Raw genomic sequence first — 20,179 nt, 5'->3', positions numbered from 1 at the left:
GTTGTGTTGTGTTTTTTATTTGGCACATTTATTGTTTGATTTGTTGTTTAGTAGTCTTTTTGGGTTATTTCTCCCCCTGTTTTAGAGTGACCCCGACCTGCCTTTGTTATTTAATCGAGCCAGGTGTCAACTTATCTGTTGTTACTTAGCTACTTCCCTGCCAAGTTTCAAACCCCTTTCCCCCCACACATCCAGTTGTTAACCCCTCCTATCCCAAGCAGTTTTCCTCCCTTATATTCCCTGCCTTGTGTCCCACCCCCAGTTCTCCTGATTAGCTGAACATTGTATCCTCCCTTGAGACCTGCCCCCCTTTATAAGCTGTTGTTTGCCCCCAGTTCGTAGCCTGGGACCCCGGACTCGGGGAGTTTAACATCACATAAAGGAACCCCAGTGCCACCCAGGCCCGTGCTGTGGCCCCTTTTGTTCCATGCTGTGCCTCCACTGGTAGCTGAGAGTCTGTGGAGCCCCGAAAGAGGGGGACTGTCACCCCCCCGTCACCATCTAGCTGGGACGTGCGACACCACATTGTACTACTCTCTCTAACTCCAGCATCTCCTCCTTCATTCCCCTCTTCCTTCCTCTGCACCTTACAAATTTGCACACCTTCATCCCTGATAGCACTCTTCAACCAACATGCTGCATATAATAGTTGCTCGGGATCGGTATCCTTCCGAGCTGTCAGATAGTGACTCAGTTGTTGACACATCCACTTGTCTTTTGTCCCATACCACGGCCATCCTCCTTGCACATCTAACTCTGGCCAGACTTCTAAACAGTAGTGAATCATCCTAACTTTATCTATTCCCTCCGTGGCCTCTATAAAATCCCATCTCTCTAGCAGTTCACTAAGGGACTATGGGGGGGTATATTCTTCAGTCTCTTGCCTCTCTTCTTACTATTACGTCCTCTCATGTTTTTCAGGCCTCCACAAAAAAATCACAAAGGTGCCTCTACTTGAAAAGAAATGTACTGACAGGTAACTCAAAAGAAATCCTATTTGAGAAGTCCCAGCCTCCTCCACCGAGACTCAAATTTGCCTGACCCCTTTCTTCAGTACTTTAAAAGAAAAGAACTGCCTGATTTCTAGTTTGCCTGGTCTCCCTCGTCAGGATTTACATATCAGCACTTTAAAAACTCGAGACCCCAGCCTCCTTTGCCGAGACTTGTGCCTGACCTCCTTTGTCAGGACTTAAAATAAAAACTGCTTGATTTCTTAAATTGCCTAACTTCCCCCGTCAGGACTTACATATCAGGACTTCATGTGCGGAGACCTCAGCTTCCTTCGCTGAGACTTGTGCCTGACCCCTTTGTCAGGACTTAATTTGCCTGCAGGACTTGTGGACTTGCCCGAATCCTTCTCGGGACTTGTGATTTACCTGACCTGCCTTGTCAGGACTTAAAACAAAAACAGTGGCCTGATTTTTAGTTTGCCTGACCTCCCTCACCAGGACTTACATATCAGGACTTTAAAAACTCGAGACCCTGGCCTCCTTCACCAAGACTCATGCCTGACCTCCCTCATCAGGACTTAAAAACAAAAACTGCCTGATTTTCTAAATTGCCTAACTCCCCTCATTAGGACTTACGCATCAGGACTTCTGGGCTGCGTGCCACTCACACACTATTTTTTCTGCATGCCCAGAGGGGGGGCCCTCTTTACCCCTTAGGAGGTGCCTCCACCACCAATCCCACTCGCTGGCCCCCGTTCCTGGCTGGCCCCCTTGTGGGAGTCCAGGACTGCGGTACTGGGAGGTCCCCACTCGCTCCGAGGATCCGAGCTGCCGGCCCTCGTCTCACTCACACTCCACTCGCTCGCCCCCTGCTCCTGCTGCCGGATACTCTCACCAGTCCGGCGCTCCTCCGCGTCACTGGTCCCAAGCCGATCTTCTCTAGTCCTAATAGCCAGCTGTCCTGGGGGTCCAGAGTGGGCAGTCATCCCAGTCCTGGTGTCCTCTTCAGGCGTGGCCATCCTGGATGAGTGCCCAGCTGAAATAAATAGGGCAGGAGATCTTACTCCTTTTCAATGCCTTTTTTGAAAATCAGCTTGGGTAGGGAGAACCGACGGGTCACGCACACACTGCCACTGCTCCCAGGAGTGGCACGGAGGAGGAGGAAGAGTGCAGTTGTGTCTGTAGGTTTGCAGGCAGAGCTGGGGCTTCTGTCCTCATGAGAGCACAAGGAAATTCCTGTTTTTCAGTTTGACATTTGAGGTCCTCTTTCTAGCTGACATTCTTTAGGTTAGGGTGAAAGGTAAAAAGGATCTTAGCAGACACTGGATTCAGTTCCTCACCCCTAGACATCACTTAGATCTCTTAAGTCCATGGTGGCTCATTGTTTTAGGGGTTTTCCCTGCTAGATTTGGTGAGGTGTTTCCACATTTGCATACCAGCCCCGATGTCACCTCCTCATCACAGTCTTGGGTGCCATTTTCCAGGAAGCAGCAGGGTGATACTTGACAAAGAGGTATTTCTAACTATCAACAACAGGTAATTAAAGAAAAACAATTAACAACAGGTGATTCCAACATGAAATTATTAACAACAAATAGTTAAAACTCCAACTTAGCAGCAATTGGTTTAACCTGTTAACTCTGCAACTTTTTTTAAAAAATGGACAACTTTTCTACTCATAACAGAGGCTGTGAGGGTTAGCCCCCCTCATCATTCCTTGATCGATGACAGGATCATGTGACAAGGATTCCAAATTCAGTGCCATCCAGAACTGTAGCCCCACCTGCAGCATCCCAAAGATGGACTAACCAACTAATTAGGGATTCATCAGGTCTTCTAGTGTAATCCTTCTGTAGGCCACGAAGGTCCTTCAGGGAAAAGGACTCAATATTGGCTTCTGATCTTGTGCCTGCTGCTTTGACTCCTGATTTTATGTCAGGAAGTGTTGAGGTTCCTTCTCCTGCATCATCATCATCATCATCCACTGGCTGATCAGTCTTGGCCGTGCACTTTCCGCTTCTAGTACTGGTAGCAGCAGCCATTGGTTTAGCTGCTGGCTTAGGCTCACTGTCTGGTTTGGCTGCTGGCTTCGAGCCTGGGGTGTTGGCTGCAGCCTGAGGGACTGGGATAGCTGCTGATTTATCTCCCTGCCCCCCTGCCTCTGTCTGCTGCCCGACAGTATCTAGCAGTGTGTGATAAGCACAAGCCAGGGCCCAGTTCACTGTAATGATCTTTTTCTCCTTAGGCTCATCCTGCTACTTCTCTTTCAGGTATTTCCCCACCTCAGCTGGGTTCTGAATTTGTTCATGGGGAAAGTCCCAGACTATAGGGTCAGAGAATTCCTTCAAGATTTGGCCCATATCCTCCCATTTCCCACACCACTCAGGATGTTCCACGCCTGGGTCTACTCCTGAGTCAGGGGTCTCATCAGCCCGTCTAGAAATCTCAGCCCTCATTCTGGAGAAGCAGCAGATGTATAGAGGAAGCTTACCAGATTGAATACCAGAAAGATGGTCTCTTGAACATTCAGGGGAATCTGAACATTCTCCAATAGCGATGCTACAGATTCAGAGGAGAAGAAGGAAAACAAAGGCTGAAAAGCCTCCTCCCCTGCTCCTCCTCTAACAAACTGGGTGCATAACCATAGCCATTAACCATTCATACCTGGAGCAGACCCCAGCATGTTTATAAACTCCTTACAAATCATTACCACCAAGCCCAGCAGGAGAGCTATTGTGGTCACTGCCCCTCTGCTGTAAAAACTACCTATTAGGGACAATACTAGAGCTGTTTCTGGATAAGATAATAAACCTAGGGACCATAGAGGTATTAAGATCTCAAAAAACCCTAGGGACCAGAAATGCATGCAAACCTTCACCCCAATAGACATTATGAACTCAGAAAACATGGCTATTAACTGCTATATATGAAGACAGAGTAAGGGCAGCCAAAATGCATTCAAAACAGGGTTTTTTCACTCTCTCTCTCGAGCCCCACACATTGGGCACCAAATTTTGTCCTGGTTTAGGGCAAATTTGGTAGAGAATCTCCAAAGGGGGGCCCCTCCCCTAAACCAGTTTGGGAAGAATTACTCGGAGAGAAGGGGAAAGAACCTGTTTATTTAATAGGCACAGCACCCCCCAGCATACAAAATGAAAAATGCCAGGTGACACCACTCTTTCACCACTCTGAAAAAAGATGACAAATTCAGAAAGTCTCTCTTGGAGGTGGTCGCTCTGTTATCAGTCCATCCTGAGCTGGGGTAGCTGCTGCAGGCCACAAGGTGCAAACTCTCGGTGTTTCCCAGGTCCCAGTCCGCAGCAGGTTCAAGTTAGTTCAAAAAAGGAAAGAAGAAACAGTCTAGGAAGAAATTTGGACTGTTTAGCTAAACTAGCTAATGAGCAGAAGCAAGAGCAAGCAGAAGCAAGGAAGAAGCAAGAGTGAGAGAGAAAAGCGAAAAGCAAAAGCAAAAAGCAAAAGCAGCACCATGTACTGCCCTGTCTCTGTGTCCCGCCAGGCTGATAAGAAAACACAAACAAAACTTTCACTCTTCAGAGCCAGTCTTAAAGTCACAGAACATAAACATAAACAGAACACATGAATGGGGATACAAGCATCATAACGTCACCCTAGGACACACGGGGACAGGGGCCAGGGCCCTGGGGGTGGCACAGGGGGACAGGGACCCCCTGGCAGCGTCCCCGTGTCCCCCAGGGCCAGAGCCTGGGCCAGGGCTCCTTCACCCTGCTACCAACGAGGCCTTGAGAGCCCTGAAAAAATCCCCAGCAAGGGAGCAGCAAAAAACAGATTTAATCTTAAGGGACAGCAGCACAAAGTTCCTTGGCAAGAGTCACTCTGCTCCTGCTTGGACACTTCAGACACACCAGGGAAACAAAGCAACAACAAAACCAAACAGAATCCAGGCAGTCAAACCAGAAATGAACCGAGAACTGTCCCTCTGTGTGTGTGTGTGACACAAGGACAGTGAGGGCAAGGATAAAAGGAATATGGCCTAAAAGGTTAACAGAGCTCAAAGTTAACAGGACTTAACTTATACCTTAACCTTAACTGATACTTTCAACTCCACAAATTTGCAAAAGAGCAGAGTGTAACAGCATTTAACCTAACTTAAAACTATGACTTAGCAATTTAACAGAGGAATAACACTTAAGAATATTTAACTTAGCTGATAACTTATATTGAAGGTAACAACTTAGCAACTAAGAACAACTCTTAGCAGCATTTAACTTCACTTAGACCTTGTGATTTAACCTTCCCTACAGGCCTGACTGACTCAGCTATGCAAGGCACTCCAAGCCCTCAGAGAGCAGCATTTCTGCCACATTTCCCCAGCACAGGCACTCCTGTGTGCACACAGCCACAAAGAGTCAGTGCAAGGCACCTGGGAGCAATTCCCCTGAGGGCAGGGAATGCTCACTGCTGATGCTTTGGCATCTCCCCAGCGGGCAAAGGGTTGAGCCTGGAGGAGTGGGGGGATCGGCCCAGGCTCTGTGCTTGTTCAGGATCCCCGAGTGCAGCAAACGGGAGAGTTCCCGGCTGGGAGAGGCCCCGCTCAGAGGGAGTCGCTGGCCCAGGAGAGCTCCAAGGGCTCCTTTTGGAGCGCTGTTTGCAGGGCCCCAAGAGAGGGGCTTCAGTCCCAGCAATGGCTCATCCTGGCCGCACTGGGCACCAACAGCTTTCTTTGGCAGGGTGAGAACAGGGATCTTGTGCCACTGAGGGAACAAAACCAGTTCCCAGGGCTGCTGCTAAAGGAACCAGGAGCTGGTTGGGCAGCAGCAGTGCCTGGAGCAGACAGTGTTTGTGATGAGCTGCAGAGGAGCTGAGCCCAGGGGCTGTTGGCCAAGGCTGAGGCCCAAGGAGCATTTCTCAGCTGGCAGAGTGGCCTGAGAAAGGCAGGGGGGAATGCACCAGGACAGGATGATGGAACCAAGGGACCATTGTGACACTGTGGAAACTTTGAGACCAAGGGACCACTGTGACATTGCTGGGCCTCATGGAACCAAGGGGACTGTACTGACACAGTGTAGCTCCATGGAATGTAGGGATCATTGTGACACTGAGAGGCCTCATAAAATCAAGGGTCCATTGTGACACCAGGGGGCCTCATGGCACCATGGAGACTACTATGACACTTTGGGGTGTCATGGAACCAAGGGGCCATTGTGACACTGCAAGACTCCATGGAAGCAAAGGTTCATTGGGACATTGCAAGGCCTCATGGAACCATGCAAAGACAATTAAGACACTTTAGAGCCTTATGGAACCAAGGAGCCATTGTGACACTGAGAGGCACCATGGAATCACAGAGACCATTGTGACACTGAAGGGCACCATGGAATCATGGAGACCATTGTGCCCCTGGGGGTCCCCACAGAACCAAGAGGACCATTGTGATATTGTGGGGCCTCATGAAACCAAGAGGCCTTTGTGACACTGCAGGGCTGCATGGAACCAAAGGTCCATTGTGACACTGCAGGGCCTCATGTCATCACTGGTCCATTGTGACACTGAGCAACCAAAGGAGACCATTGTGACACTGCAGGGCTGCATGGAACCAAAGCTCCAGGGTGACACAGAGTGGCCTCCTGTCATCAATGGTCCATTGTGATACTGTGGAGCCAGAGGAGACCATTGTGACACAGCAAAGCCCCAGGGTCCAAAGGTCCATTGTGACATTGCAGGGCTCATGGAACAGAGGAGTCACACGACATTGTGGGGCCTGGGGAACCACGGAGACCATTGTGACACTGCAAGGCCTCATGGAATCCTTGGGACTATTGTGACACTGCGGGGTCTTATGACACCTGGGGGCCACTGTGACATTGTGGGACCCCCTCGAACCTGGGGGCCAGTGTGACACTGCAGGTCTTCTTGTAATCAAGGGGCCATTGTGACACTGCTGGAACCCATGGAATCAAGTCACCATTATGACACTGCGGGGCCCTATGTGTGGAGAGCTTTGTGGACAGTTGGCTAGCTGAGAAAGGTCACGTAGACATGATACCGCTGATTAAGATTTACAGAAAGCAAGTCTAGGAGTCAGCAGTCAGTGTCCAATCACTGATGCGACCTTGCTGCAACATTAGGATGGGGGAGAGGAACTTTTGCCAGAAATATGGAGATAGTTTCAGCAGAATAACCACAAGAATGTAGAAGTAATAACAAAATAACTATAAGAAAAGAGAAGTAGGCGTGGTTGCCCGATGAATAATTAACTAATAATGAGCTCAGCTTTGCAATATGTATAAGCTTCATTAACACCAATATAAATATGTCTGAAACATCTCAATAAACTTGGAGATTTGCTGATCACTCTTGTTGAGTGCTGCATTTCTTCCGCTGACCCGACAAATGGTGATCCCGCAATGTGATACTGGCAATGGCAACCACGGTGGATCGGTGTAGGAGTTCAGGTCCTGTCGCAGCAAGGACAACGAAAGCACCGCTGAAAAAGGGAAAGTGCCACGCCCTGGGTGACCTCAATCGAGAGCCCGGTCGATACGTGCTGCCGAGACCTTGTAGGGCTGCAACAGCGCGCTGACTTTTTTAAAATGCATAGAGAAAGGCAAGCAGCATATGATTTATTTACTTGCTTTTTACAAAAGTGTCAGTTTAAGGGCATAGATTTGCAGAAAGAGCTTCCTGGGTTGTTAGCTTATGGGTATGAACAGGGAGTTTTTCAAAATCCTCGTACAGTACATGAGTTGACAGAGTGGCGCAAATTTGGGGACAAGCTGTGGGAGGCAGTCATAGATGATGATAAAACTGCAAAAAAGTTGGGAAAGTTGTGGCGAGTTGTGCATGATGAGTTATTACAATATCAGGCAGAAGAAAAGGCTGCTAAGCACGCTAGCGTGGCGCATGAAAAGAATAGGATTATGGGGACTGGTTTAATTGTCCTTTACCCCCTGCTACATCCAAAGTCATTTTGCCACCAACATCGGCTCCTGCTTCAAGCAGCAGCTCACCCCCTGCATGTGCTACAACAGCACCGTCCACACTGCCTGTGTCAAACTCTCCTCCTCCTAGTAATGAGCCGATCCCTAGGTCAGAAAGTGACCTAGTGGGGGCCATTGCATGAGAGTGAAGGGAAGCATAGGCAGCAGTAGCAAAAAATATCATGGATACAGGGGATGAGGAAGCTATAAAATCAGCTATGGATGTTGCTTGTGCAGTGATATATTCTCCTGTAGCAGGGGGTGGGTTTCAAGCAACAATAACTGCTCTAGACTGGAAGTTGTTGTCGCAGTTACGGTCCACAGTTAGTCAAGTTAGGGTAACCGGTGAGCCCACTAAACAAATGATTGATTATATCTGGGGGACTAAAGTTTTGCTGCCGGCTGATTGCAGAGGAATAGCGAAGCTTATCTTCACTCAGCATCAGCAGCTCTTATTTAAGGCACACTGGCAGTCATTCTGTCAGGAATGTGTAGCAGTAATACGGCAGCCAGGCGACCCATTACATGGGGTAACCCCAGAGGAGTTAATAAGTCTAGGGCCTTTTCTTCGGACAGAAGCACAGGCGTTAATCAGTCCTGATAAGTGTCGGGAGGCTATGCGTCTGGTGCGGTTGCCTATAGATAGGATAAAAGAGCCAGTGGGAATTCCTTCTTATATGGGAATAAAGCAAGGAAGAGATGAATCATTTGGAGCTTTTATAGATAAGGTAGCCAATGATATTGAGCAAGCAGGAGTCCCAGATTTCATGAAAGGTACTTTGTTGAAACAATGCGCCGTTCAGAACAGTAATCAGACTACAAAGAACATATTTAATACCCTAGGAGCTAATTGGTCTATAGAAGAAGCTATAGAACGATTGGCAAATGTGCCCATAGGGACTCAAGCAATGTTAGTAGATGCTATTAAGGAGTTAGGAGCAGGATTACAAAAACAGGCAGAAGTTTCACAAAAACAGGCAGAAGCCTCACAGAGTCAGGTGTTAGGTGCTCTTGCCCCCCTACAAGCAGCAGCAACAAATACTCCACGGGCTCTATCTACTGGCCGATTCAAATGTTACCGGTGGGGAGGTATAGGAAACAGGCGACAGGCCTGTCAAGAAGCCAGCGTCTGCCTGATGCCAAAATTGTCGCTTGGACACCCACAACACCGGAGCCTGCCGACACCGCTTGGAAAATGGGAAAGCCAGCGCATCCACCAGCCGCCGTGCCCAGACACAAGTAGCTGCTGTCAACACCTCAGCCCAGCTTCCCTCCAACCAGCCACCGCCGGGAGCCTTGGATTGGACGTGGCAGCCGCAGCAGCAGTAACCTTGATGACCACCCAACTGGAACAGGTTCTGACTGGAATAAAGAGACCAATCATTATTGATGGATTACCTATGGGAGCTTTACTTCTGGGTCATTCATCGGCTACTATGATGGGATTATTTGTTTTACCTGGGGTAATAGACGCTGATTATACAGGGGAAATTTGTGTTGTGGTGCATACTCTTTTTCCACCTATACAAATTGAGAAAGGACAAAAGATAGCTCAATTGGTTCCTTTAGAACAAATGGGTAAACTTTAGCCCCTCATCAAACACAGTCGAGAGGGGAGCGAGGATTTGGTTCCACTGGAGGACTTATTTTATTAATAATGAACCTGTATTGCAGTCCAAAGCGCAATGTAATAATGGAGTATCGGGGTGTGAGGCAAACCTTGGAAGGATTATTGGATACTGGCACGGACTCCAGCATTGTTAGTCCAGATTTCTGGACCCACAACTGGCCATTGCAGCCAACCACAGTGCCAGTTACTGGGGTTGGAGGCCTAACACTTGCAAGAAAATCACCCATGTTATCTGTAACTATTGATGGAAAAACTTTGTGGAGTGTTTTGTCAATTGTACATTTGCCCCCTGCTGTACAGTTCCTTATTAGTCAAGACATTTTGGCTCAAATGGGAGTAGTACTGACAAATGAGAACCCTTTAGGCTAATAGCCATTGTGTGAACTTTCCAAATCCCATTAACTTAGACCACGGACATTCCTGTGTGGGTTAAGCAATGGCCGTTAAAAAGGGAAAGTCTGGAACAAGTTCACATACTAGTACATGAACAATATAAGTAAGGTCATTTACAGTTGTCAACAAGTCCATGGAATACCCCTATCTTTGTTATTAAAAAGAAGTCGGGGAAGTATCGCTTAATACATGATTTGCAGGCTGTAAATGAACAAATAGAGCCTATGAGAGCCTTACAACCAATATTACCTAATCCGGCCATGTTGTCAAGGGACTAGCCACTTTTGATTGTTGATCTTAAAGACTGTTTTTTTACTATTGCTCTTCACCCTCGAGACACTCGGAGCTTTGTTTTCACTGTGCCAGCTCTAAACAGGGAAGAGCCAGACAAGAGATTTGAATGGGTTTATCTTCCCCAGGGCATGCGCAACAGCGCCACCTTGTGTCAACTGTGTGTTGACAATGCTTTACAACCTTTGCGGCAGGCCTGGCCTGAAACAATCATTTATCATGATATGGATGATATTTTATTTGCGCAGCCACAACCTTTTACAGGTCAACAAATTCAAAAAAATACATGATGCCCTGAAACTACATAGAGTAGATGTAGCTCCTGAAAAAATTCAATTATCTGCACCTTGGAGATATTTAGGATGGATACTTACTGATCAAATTGTAAGCCCCCAGAAATTGCAATTAAATATTAAAATACATACACTTCATGATGCTCAAAAGTTACTTGGCGATCTACAATGGCTGCACCCTATTGTAAGCATCCCTAATGAACTATTAGATGAACTTCGACCTTTACTGAAAGGAACTGATCCAGCACAGCCTGTCCATATAACCTCTGAGAAGGTTAAGACACTTCAACAGATACTGGACTGTGTGACACAAGGCAGTGTTCAGAGACGTGATCTTAACATCCCTATACAGCTGACAGTTTGGTGTGGAACTAAATTTTTACTGGGTGCGCTTACTCAGCAAGACAGAAAAACAGGGGAGGTATGGGCTTTGGAATGGATATCTCCTCCACTCCAACAGCATAAAACCCTTCTTCAAAAAATTGAAATTTTGGCTGATTTGCTGAAAAAGGGTCGTGAACGGGCGTTACAGAGTATGGGAAAGGAACCTGGTCAGATACGGATACCAATGAAGAAGGGTACATTGACCTGGTACCTGACAAACAGTATGGAATTACAAGAGGCTCTGTTGGGAGCCGGTAGCATAATTGCCACTGATGATATTCCCAATATACCATTGAATTGGATAGGACAGTGGAGTTGGATTCAATGCCCAAAAAGATCACTAAAGCCCTTATCGGATGCTAGAACTGTTTATACGGATGCGGGAAGAAAATCCAAAACCGCTGCAGTGACCTGGCAGGAAAAAGGACAATGGCATCATCAAACACTCCAAGCTACCGAGATGGATACCTTACAAACGATGGAGCTATTGGCTGTTGTATGGGCCATGATGCACTTTTCTGGGCCTCTCAACATAGTGACAGATTCTTTGTATGTTACAGGAGTGTGTGAACGAATAGAGGATGCCTCGATAAAAGAGGTTCAAAACAGGAGGTTGCATGAACTGTTTATACAGTTGCAGAGGGCAATTAAGCTGAGGAAGCATTCTTTCTCTGTTATCCATATCAGAAGTCACAAATGGGAGATTGGTCTAGGAGAGGGTAACGCGCGAGCAGATAAGCTAGTCTCAATCACACAAGCAACTCCAATTCCCAGGCAGACTATGGCCAGAGTGGCACACTCCATGTTCCACCAAAATGCAAAAGGCCTCCATAGAGAATTTCAGATATCTATGGAGGAGGCACGGGCAATAGTCAAAGCCTGTCCCATATGTAGTCATCATAATGGGGGCTGCGGGTTAGGTCTGGGAGTTAACCCAAGAGGGCTGAACACAAATGAGACCTGGCAAATGGATGTCACACATGTTGCTGAGTTTGGAAGGATGAAGTACGTGCATGTTACCATAGATACTTATAGTCATTTTATATGGGCCACAGCACAAACGGGTGAGAAAGCAGGGCAGGTGGAGAGACATCTCAGTAGTTGTTTGGCAGTAATGGGAGTGCCACAGCGCATCAAGACAGATAACGAGCCTGCTTACTGTAGCAAAAGAATAAAGCAATTCATGCAAATGTGGGGAATAGAACACGTGACAGGCATCCCTAATTCTCCTACAGGGCAAGTGATCGTAGAGAGAGCAAATGGTACCTTGAAAAGATATTTGAGTAAATACACAGATATCAGAGAGTCACAAGAAAGATTGTTAAAGTGTTTATTTGTTTTGAATCACTTGTGTGTTTTTGGGGAAAGTAAAGTTCCTGCTTTAATTCGTCATTATGTACAAGAAAAAGATGGTGTGAAGCAAGATGTATAGGTAAGATACAGAGATCCTAAAACAGGACAATGGCAAGGTCCTGCTAAGGTGTTATACTGGGGCCATGGGTATTTTTGTGTTTCTACCCCTACAGGATCTCTGTAGGTACCTGCTAAATGGACCCGAGCAGCTGTGTTTGATGGAACACCTCGATCACCTGAGCGAAGAGGATCGTCAGCGAGTGGAGACGAAGCTCTTGATCATCCTTCGACCGATACTTCTTAAACTGTAAGGACAGTGTAGTTTTGCCATCAACCAAGCAGTTGATCAGTGCAAATCTGTTGATGATATATTAAGCTTGCTTTCAGCGCTTTCTACATTTGAATCTAGAGGGCCTAGGATTTTAGCTTGTATTAAGTGTCATAATAGACATTGTGCTGCATAGATACGGCTTTTTTGCGGGGGTTGTCTGGAAACTAAGTGGGTGCATCAGTCCTAATTACCTGAATCGTGGTGCAGGAGCTGTGATTTCTATTAACAGTTCAACTCCTGGCAAAGAGAACTTGAAGCATTTACAAAGCTACCTAGCCACCAAGGGTTACAGTTGTATGAATCCCCAGAACAGATAATCCTTGCATGGTTTAGGTGGGAAACCCAGCATTTAGTCAAATGCACTTTAGGGCAATCTCAGTCATGTATTTTACAGTCTAAGTGTGGTCAGGGTATTCCCCTGTCACAGTAAAGTGTAATAGGTCCTATTTCAGGAGGTCAAGATCCCAACCGAGCGTGGGATGATTGTTTGAGAAACCTAAAGAGGTTAAATCTAGGCAGATCAGAAGGGAAAAAGAGAAAAAGAAAAAAGATATATTCTTAAAGGTTTGTGACAAACATGTTTGTTTCCAAAATGTCTGGGTGGTTCACAGCAGTGCCTGGAAAAATCAGGGTGACATGGAGACCTTATGCTATTACTATACTAATCTTTGACCTTTTTGCGGACAGTGCAGACCATCAAGCATGGGCCCCACTTCAGCCCAAGACTAACATAGGGGTCACCCTGGCAACCTTAACTAAACAGGAGGCTGTTTGCCTGTCATTATCTTCTCCTGGCAATCCATTTACAATCTGGTTGGTTGGGTTACCAGCAGACTCCTGGCCATGCCCCTCACATGTACCCACCTGTAGAGTCAACAGTGCTAGGGCAAGTGTGGATAATTGGGATCAATGGGTTTCCTTTTTTCCCATAGCACCGCAGGAACCCCAAGAATTGGAGCTGTTAGGTTCAGTGATGGCAGATGCATATATTCATTTTAACCATAGAAGCCAGCTGCCAGTCAAGAACCATTCCAATATTGTAACTTCCAGCATGGCTGTCTACCATAATGCAACAGCCTGGTGCAATTATACCACAAAGAAAGTGTCAATCTCATCAAATGACCCTATTCAATTGCCAGCAGGATACTTCCTGATATGTGGGGACTGTGCTTGGCCCGGTATCCCATCAATGCTGCACGGGGGACTGTATACAATTGGACGGCTGTCTCTACTTACAGCCAACATGTCCATGATACTAAACATGAGCCACCACCATCGTCGCAATAAATGAATGGCTCATGCATTTGCTGCAGACTGCAGGGATGATGTAAAATTCTGGTCCCTAGGGGCCATAGTTGCAGCATCTTTCTTGACTCCAGGGGTATCAGCAGCAGGTGCTCATGCTATTTTAAACATATAAGATGTTGGCTTTCTAAGCAAACCAATGCCACCTCTTTGGCACTTTCTAGCCTTTTGCTTGATGTTGATTCTATTCACCATGCGACACTTCAAAATAGAGCTGCAATTATTTTCTTTTACTTGCACAAGGCCATGGTTGTGAAGAATTTGAGGGCATGTGTTGCATGAATCTTTCTGATAATTCACAGTCCATTCACTCCCAACTCTCTGAGTTGCGGAGGTTAAATGGGAACCTACAGGTAGAATCGGGCCTTGGTATTGATGGATGGCTCAAATCATTAGGCCTGGGATCATGGTTACGCTCTACTGTTAAGGTCAGCATTATCGTGGGAATTATAGCTTTGTTGGTAGTATTAATTTTGCCATGCTTTTGCATGTGCCTACAGAACATGGTGCAAAAGATGATATCTGCTGCATTTAATCGGACCATGCTTGTTCAGCAGAAAAACGGGGGAAATGTGGAGAGCTTTGTGGACAGTTGCCTAGCTGAGAAAGGTCACGTAGACATGATACCGCTGATTAAGATTTACAGAAAGCAAGTCTAGGAGTCAGCAGTCAGTGTCCAATCACTGATGCGACCTTGGTGCAACAACAGAATAGAGGAGAGGATATTTTGCCAAAAATATGAGGATAGTTTCAGCAGAATAAACACAAGAATGTAGAAGTAGTAAGAAAATAACCATAAGAATATAGTAGTAGGCATGGTTGACCGATAAATAATTAACCAATAATGAGCTCAGCTTTGCAATATGTATAAGCTTCATTAACACCAATATAAATATATGTGAACTATCTCAATAAACTTGGAGACTTGCTGATCACTCATATTGAGTGCTGCATTACTTCCGCCGATCCAACAGATGCTGGGCAAGGGGGCTGGATCCGTGCCACAGGTGGGGTGGGGTGGACTCTGTGCCAGGGCTGGGCTTGTGGCCAGGGCTGGGGGCTGTGCCAAGCCGGGCTTTGGCCTGGGGGCTGGCAGGGAGGGTGCAGGGAGGAGTCCCGGCAGAGATAAAGGTGCTCCTCACCTGCTGCAGCCTCAGGCAGCACTGTCCAGAGCAAGAGGAAGATGAAGGTGGCTGTGCTCAGCGTGGCCCTGCTCTTCTCCATCCTGCTGTGCGCCCCGGCACAGGCCAAGGTGAGGCACCAGCCAAACGCTGTCCCCACATCCTGCCCTTCTTTCTGGCCTCCCATCCCACCCTTTTGGTCCCTCCTCCGTGTCCCATTCAGGGTCCCCACACGCCCTCCCACTGACCATTCCTGAGCCCTTTCCTTCCCTGTCCCCCCCTCAGTCCTTTGCCTTTCTTCCTGGCCATTGTAGCAGGGTCCTCCTATAGAATTCTCTGGCTCACCCCCCATACTCCAATGATCTCCCAGTCCCGTTGGTTTTGTCCCCACCTGTCCTCGTTCTTCTGTCCTCACCAAGCCCCTCCCTTGCACTCCCATGTCCCTACACCTCAATTCCTTTCTCCTCCCCTGTACCTCACACCCTGCTCCTTCCACAGCCCCAGCCCTGTCCCCTGGGCCCTCAAGTGACCCCAGATCAGTGTCTTTGGGTCTCCCCCCACCTCAAACAGATCTCCTTGGAGGCCCTGAATTCCCATCCCTCTGCCTGCGCCCTGCTCCTTGCACCCGTGTCCTCCCCAGCCCCACAAGGTCCAGTCCAGACCCAGCCTTTGTTCTCCTTTCCAGGCACTCCTGGAAGGAACCCAAGATGATCTCCGGGAGGTGAGTGGGCGGCTGGCATGGGAGGGCATCCCCTCAGGGAATTGGGGGGCGGTGGTTTCTCCCCATCCCTTGCTGGCATCGGGGACATCCCAGTGACCAGCGAGGTCTCCTGGTCTCTCTGCAGTTGGATTTAGACAATGTCGCGGTCCTGGAGACACCTCTGGTGGGTACCACGAGTTCTGCCACTGTCAGAGCCTCCCCTTGCCTGATCATCACAGCCCAGGCCATCCCTGTCTGTCCCAGCAGAGCCCAGTGCACCCCTCCTGACAGCCCAGACAATGCCCTGCCCCAGGGCTGCTCCCCAGGGAAGCCTTTGCCCAGGGCCCTGCTGCATTCCCATCCCTGTCAGCCCAGGACCCCCTGGATGAGCCAGGATGCAGCCCCTGCCCCAGCTGTGCCTCTTGGCCAGGAGCCCAGTGCTTCTGGGCAGCAGCACAGCAGCTCCTGCACCCCATTGCTCCCACAGCCCCTTCCCCAAGGCGCCCCTGCTTTCCCCTGCCTCCCAGTGCAGCCCAGTGCCCCCAGTGTGTCTCTAACGCTGCCTTTGTCCCCAGCCCCCTGTGGCTGAAAAGGTGGTGGCTGTTCTGCGGCAGAAGCGCCTGGCTGCCTCTCTGGATGCCTAGGTGAGCCGTGCCTGCAGGGACAGGGCTGGGGACAAAGCCCAGCCATGGCCCAGTGGGCTCCAGAGGTCACCTTCTGGGCTTTGTCTTTTAGGCTGGCAAGGACCAGTGTCCTTTTTCCTCTCCAGTGGCATGAGGAGATGATCATCCCTGCAGGAACCCCCTGAACCCTTTGAGCTCTGGGCCATTTCCCCTGAATAATCACTTATCAAGAATCAACAAACCCTTTGAGCAAAGCTTTGCTCTGTGTCTCTGTGTGTGTGTCTGTGGGTCTGGATTTCCTCCTTTCCAGTGGTCTGGGGAAGTCAGGCCGGGTCTGGGCTCTGCTGCCTTGACACAGTCTGTGCTTTCCCCCAGACAAATGGTGTGTTGGGAGTTGTGCAGAGTCCAGGGGGACTGGGTTGACTAGGGGGGTCGGTGTCCAGGTGGTGGGAAAGGCTGTGATTCACTGTGAGCGTGGTAGGAATGGCCTGGGTTTAAAAGAAAAAAAAAAATTAAAAATAACCTTTCTTTAAAACTTTTTCTCCCTGTGAGAAATGACTGCTCACTTCTCAAAGTTTTGAAAAGTTTATTAAAACAAAAAATTACAACAAAAGGACTAAATAAGGAAAAATTTACAATAAAGGACTAAATAAGGAAAAAGTGACAGTGCTGGGAGCCTCCCTCATTTTGTGGCTGGTAACCACGTGGCTGGCTCATCCACACAATGGCTGCTCTCCCTTTTATATCCTTGCTGTTGCAACAGGCAGCCCTAGCTCCTCCCAAAGGCTGTCTCTTGACTCTTGGTCGCTGTCCATTAGTGCAGACTGCTTTCTTGGAACTGGATTGGAGCTCAGCTGTTGCTAAGCCGTGCCTCTTAGGAACAATCTGCCCCTCCCCAAATGCCCAGACTACCAAGATTATCCTGGGATAACAATGCTGGGCGGGGGGACACATTGCAGTAACATAACTCTGTCGCAGACATCTTTCATGAAAAACCCTTTCTTAGGATTTTTCCTTGTGAGAAGCTGCAGTTTCAGCTGTACAACTTCTCTTAACATACTTATCATGTTCAACCATCTCATTAGTCATCTCTAACACTGTGGCATTCACATTCTCTGAAAAAATCCCTCTGCCCAGGATTTTTCTCCTGGGAAGCTGAGAAGCCTCAGAGGAAAAGGAAAACAATTCTTATCTCATTTGCTTCTCCTGCCTTGTGCTCATGTGCAGAATGTGTTTGGAGATTGTTTACCCACAGGTGATTGTTTGATTGAATTCTGGTTTGAGTTATTTTGACTCATTGGCCAATTATGGCCAAGCTGTGTTGAGACTCTGGAAAGAGTCATGAGTTTTCATTATTATCTTTTGAACATTCAGTAAGTGTCCTTTCTGTATTCTTTAGTACAGAATAGTATAGTATAGTATTGTTTAATAAATTATAGTAATATAAAGTAATAAATTAGCCTTCTGAGAATATGGACTCAAATGCAACATTCCTGCCTTCGTCGGGCATCCCTGCAAATACAATAGAACACCTCCAAAATTCTTGATTTACTCAAAAGAATTTAAATGCTAAAAATAAATCTTCATATATCACAAGTATGTTGAAATTATTTATTGGTCTTGAAATTTGGTTCCCTGGCAGGATAGGGCTGCTGGGTCTACCTGTCTATGGGGCACTGCGGGGCTGCGGGGTTTCCTGGGTGAGGGGCCCTACACGGTCACCTGTAATGCCTGGCCATGGTGGGGTGGAGCCACTGCGGTGTCCTGGAAAAGGGCGAGTGGTTCTACCTGGCTCTGGGGTTGTTCATGGCCACTGGGTCCATTGGCTCCAGCATGACTCGGGTGAATTTTGGGTTGGTCCAGGTGGATCAGTTGTCCCTGGCCATCCTGAGAGCTCAGCAGGGCTCAGTTGTGTTCGCTGACTCCAGTTCAAATACTGAAGGAACCACTGGTGCCAACACTGCCCCAGGGAAGCCTCACAGCAGGGATTTGTGCACTCTGAGGAGCCCCATGGGAGATTTGGTGCCAACTCCATGAGCCTCAGTTCCTCAAAGGAGATGTCACAAAGGATTGTTTTGTCTGACTACACTGTGAAGAGAACTTGCTAACACTCTGTATGAAGTCCAGAGTTACAGACTAATGCAGTACAGAATCTGGAGATATGACAGCTAAAACTGAAGGCATCAGCCTGTTCCATGTTCCCTTGGTTCCATGGGGATCCACAGCGTCACAATGGCCACTTGTTCCCATGAGGTTCCCCAGTGTCACCATAGTGTCCTTGGACCCACCTGGTCACAACCGACCCATGGTTCCATGAGGTTCCCGGTGTCACCATGGTCACTGTCAGAGGCTGGATGAGATCAATGTCCTGAGACACCGTGGGATGAGCTGTCAATCAGTCACACAGTGGGAACAGTGCTAACCCAGCCCTGATTGCCTGAGCCATCAGAAATCCCACCTGGGGGCAGGCCCACAAAGGCCCCGGGGCTTAAAAACACAGAGCACAAGGTCAGCCCCTGGTATGGACTCTGCCTTCTCCTGGGGTTTGTGTCTCACCCACACTGGAATCCTAGGAGCTGTTAGTTATATGCATGTCTTCTATAGAGCTTCTGTGTTTCTGTCTCTCTCTCTTTCTTCTCCTTCTAATGCTCTTTATATGCAACATTTTTGGGTACCTCCACAGCTTACGTGTTCAATGATTTCTAGGTTAAATGAGCTAAGTTAATGAAGTTAATGCTATGATAAGTGTTTTCTGTGTAATTGGATGTTGCTTTAAATCCTCTTCCAAAGTTTCTTGGTTTTTTGTACTTTGCCAGTAAAATTTTGTGTCCTTTTGACCTCTTGAGAATATCTGGCTGGTGTTCCTCCTGTGCACCAAACTCAAGTAAAGGAGCCTTTGTTTACCTGCAGCATTTCAGTGTTCTGGGCTGTTACACCCCACAGGTTCATAATGGCCTCTTGTTTCCACACTGGCCCCTTGGTTCCATGGGCCCCAACAGTGCCACAATGATCCCCTTGGTTCCACAACTTCCCACAGTGTTGATACATTGTTAAAGGAGTTAATAGAAAGTTCCAATGATAGGTATAGATTGTTTGTTTAATGTTTTATAGTTATGTAAAGTGCCAGTGCTAGTTTTAATTGTTTTTTTAAAGGTTTTATAGTAAATCCCCTTACTGTTGGGTATTCCCCCCGCTGCTCCCACTCTCATCTAAAATGGCAAACCACCCGAGACCATAAAGAGGATGATTAGGTCAGCTAATAAGCAAATATGAAACTCCCATAAGACTTAGCAGAAAAGGATTACATAACAAAATCCCCTAGAACAACCAACCACCATGCAAATAAAGAAACAAAATACCACCTCTTAAACAAGGAGAACATAAGACAATATCAAAGACCCTGGTCAGAACTTTTTACCTTCGTCACCCTAACCAGAGCGGGCCACGAGCAGTATAAAGATTATGAACCTGAAATCAACAGGCGTCTACTCAGAGACTCTTGTGAGGAAAGAAGACCCAGCTCTGCTGGAGGATGGAGCTGACCTCCTCCTCCTCCACGCCGTCTGGGGAGGAGCGGTGGTGTGAGCACACTCCATGAGTCCCCTACCTAGACTGTTTCCAGTAAAGCTGAAATCACTAAAGAGCTGCTCATGTGCCATTCATAACAGTCTGGGGGACTGGTCCAGGACAGGCCACACCCGAAGAGGACTGAGGGCCTGCGGGATATCTGGCCCTATCTGGAGCGGTCGGCAGCAGCCTAGGAGCAAAGAGTGTGGAGGAGCATGGGTAAGTAAAGGCGGTGTCAGGAGTAGGAGGCAAGCGAAAGAAGTGTGTGTGAGACGGGGC

General features: G+C 47.8%; 1 long non-coding RNA gene across 3 annotated transcripts in view; it reads left to right on the top strand.

Annotated features, from left to right (window-relative positions):
- The window catches only part of LOC129124917 (uncharacterized), a 44,408-nt gene extending 29,584 nt beyond the window's left edge, over positions 1–14,824 (top strand). Inside the window, exons 6-7 of one of the 3 annotated variants that reach the window (XR_013185806.1) lie at positions 922–976; positions 12,427–14,824. This is a non-coding gene — a long non-coding RNA (uncharacterized LOC129124917). Of the gene's footprint in view, positions 1–921; positions 12,333–12,426 lie in introns of all 3 variants that reach the window. The other 2 variants (XR_013185805.1, XR_013185807.1) reach the window with 2 other exon arrangements.
- Positions 14,825–20,179: the final 5,355 nt, after the last annotated feature.

This window comes from Agelaius phoeniceus, chromosome 34 (genome assembly GCF_051311805.1).
Source record: "Agelaius phoeniceus isolate bAgePho1 chromosome 34, bAgePho1.hap1, whole genome shotgun sequence".
Taxonomy (NCBI): Eukaryota; Metazoa; Chordata; class Aves; order Passeriformes; family Icteridae; genus Agelaius; species Agelaius phoeniceus.
The sequence above is the reverse complement of the archived record's forward strand: the minus strand, read 5'-3'. Positions and strand labels throughout refer to the sequence as shown.